Consider the following 2,964-nt stretch of genomic DNA (forward strand, 5'->3'; position numbering starts at 1 on the left):
CGACATTATTATGCCTTGATCACTATGAATTTAAAATAAAGGCTGTTATGTCATACTCTGACTCGGAAACAACGATAACACGGCATCTAGTCAGATACACTCACAGCGTCCTGGTTACCTAGGCTACATATTCGAACACGCCCCAGGCGTGGCCTCCATCTGCCCTCCCTTCCTTTTCTCTTTAAATACGGCAGTTGTACAAAGTCTCCACATACAGTGAACAAGCCACCCTCTGGTGAAACGGCCGTTTGTGTCATGTGAGGCTGAACTGTGCGCAGTTCAGCTCACACACCTGCACCTTCTGGTATCATATCATTCCATTTGGAATATAGATTATATATAGCCTTATCTTTATTGTGCTTATATGCTATGGGGAACTTTCTCAATGCAATTATCTAAATTGCTTCAATGTGGTAAAGACTCCACTTAACCTTGAGACCTCACACATAGATTAATTATATTCTGTCAGAAGTGGTTTTTTAAATCAGTTTATTTTTCTGAGGATCCTGTTTTTTTTTTTATTTAAATCCTTGTGAATGCTACACATTTATATTTTTATGAGATGTACTGATTTGATTTCCATATCCCTGAGCATTTACCGGTATACTCATTTATTTCATAATGTATTATCTTTAAATTTAATTTCCACTTGATTCTAAATTTTCAGACTCTCAGTAGGCTAAGGTAAACCTACCTCTCTCATCTTCTGTCCGCTATAGACTTTGTTCATATGACAGAGGACAGCAGAAGGCTGAGTACCTACCCTATTCTTTCTCTCCTCTCTTGTTTTATCTCAAACCTCAGTACTCTCTCATCCAAATGCCAGAAAATCACTCTCTGCAATGCTAAGGTAACAGAGAATCTGAGCTAAGAAATTGGACAGCAGAAGTACTCTAATTTTGGGTAATATGTCAACAACCATGCTCTCTCATTTGTTCTGATTGGGCTCATTACTGCCACATATCACACTGGTCACGCCCCATCTCATCTGATCTTGGAAGCTAAGCAGTGACTAGCCTGATCAGTACCTAGACGGGAGACCACTAGGGAATATCAGGTGCAGTAAGCACGAACTTCCTACTTAATATAAACAGCAGAAGCATTGGAGCAACCTTTGACCTTTACCACCACTTTACTATCTCAGTATTTATTGCCCATAGAGCTAAAAAGCACAATATAGATTAACTTACACCAGAATCGTGCACACAAGAAGCATTTTATAATTGGACATATCATAGTCCCTAATTATACATATCATAGTCCCTAATTATATACTTCAGCTTCTGTTTTCATGGATGGGATATCAGTTAATATCCAGGGCCGGTGCAAGGTTTCTGGGCACCCTAGGCAAAATTTGTCCTGTCACCCATCCCGTCACCTGTGCCACGGTTTCAGCTGTATCCTAGCTCCTCTGTACCGCTTCCCCCTTCCCGTCACCTGTGTCCTGGGTCTCCTGTCCCACTTAGCCCAATCCCATTACCTGTAACCCTTGTCCCAATCCCATCACCTGTATCCCAGCTCCTCTGTACCACCTCCCCCCATCCCGTCACCTGTGTCGAGGCTACTGTGCCACTTTCTCCCATTCTATTATCTGTAACCTGACTCCTCTGTGCCACTTCCCCCATCCCATCATCCATTTCCAAACTCTTCTGTATCACTTTCTCGCTTTCTCCCATTCCGCCACCTGTATCCTTGCTCCTTTGTGCTGCTTTCCCTATACCATCATCCGTTTCCTGTCTTGTTTGTGCCGTTTTCTCCCATCCTGTCACTTGTGTTCCATCTCCTCTGTGCCGCTTCCCCCCAACCTGTCACCTGCAACTCTGCACCTCTGTGTCACTCCCCTCTACCCTGTCACCTGTATCCCGGCTTCTCTGTGCCACCTCCTCCCATAGTGTCACCTGTGTCCTGGCTCCTATTTACAGCTTCCCCCCATTCTGTCATCTGTATCCCGGCTCCCCTGTGCCGCTTTCTCCCCATCCCGTCACCTGTATCCCGGCTCTTCTGTGCCACTTACCACCCATCCCATTATCTGTATCCCGGCTCCTCTATGCCGCTTACCACCCATCCCATCACCTATATCCTGGCTCCTCTGTGCTGCACCTGGGACTTGTTACTAATTGGTCTATTCATTAAGAAAATGAAAACTGAATTGTTACTTATCACTATACATCGCATGGCTTCGATCCGATGTACAGCTGTAATAAGTAGCAATTCATGTATACTCACCCTTCCGTTGAAGCGCTGCGAAATCCGGGGGTCCAGCGGTGACGGCTTCTGCAGGCAGTCCCCTCTCCAATGCGCGGAGCCAGCCGGTGGGTCCCCATGCGCATGCGCCACCTGTTGACCTCCTGGCAGGCAGCAGTGGCTTCTTGGAGGTCGGGAGGCTGAGCCAGCATCGAGTGCGGACAGAGAGCAGGGAAGCACTGAGCTTCCATGCCGTCTCTGCACCACATTTCAGGTTACACCATCCTGAGATGGTGAACCTGAACTCCATGGAGAAGCAGAAAGCAGAGCTTTCCACTCCTTCATGAATCGCACTCACCATACAAAAGTATGGTGATGCGATTCAGGCACAGAGCGGGAATGCCGCTGGGGAAGTCGGGGACTGCTCCCCGGTAACCCACTGTGTGGATTGCACTAGGCAGAGAAAAGCCCTGTTTAATGCAAAACTGGGCTTTTTTCTGCTACTTGAATAGACCCCTTACAGCCCTATCTACAGTACATGTTAATCATCAATACATCCTCTTAATGAGTTCCCACAAAATATTAGTGCAGCCTCCCCTCCCCCCCTCCCACACACACATACACATAAATTTAAGTCACCCATAAATAACATCAATATACCAAAATAAAACATTAATGCATGACTCCATAATAGTACTACACCCCCACCCCACATGATATTGCTGCAATACCCGCCTCCCCAGATTATATTAATAGACCCCAGATTACATGCAAATGCCT

At 46.0% G+C, this 2,964-nt stretch overlaps 1 pseudogene; it reads left to right on the top strand.

The window, feature by feature from the left end:
• Positions 1-948: 948 nt before the first annotated feature.
• LOC135052487 (5S ribosomal RNA) lies at positions 949-1,069 on the top strand (annotated as a pseudogene).
• Positions 1,070-2,964: the final 1,895 nt, after the last annotated feature.

This window comes from Pseudophryne corroboree, chromosome 2 (assembly GCF_028390025.1).
Source record: "Pseudophryne corroboree isolate aPseCor3 chromosome 2, aPseCor3.hap2, whole genome shotgun sequence".
In the NCBI taxonomy this organism is placed as follows: Eukaryota; Metazoa; Chordata; class Amphibia; order Anura; family Myobatrachidae; genus Pseudophryne; species Pseudophryne corroboree.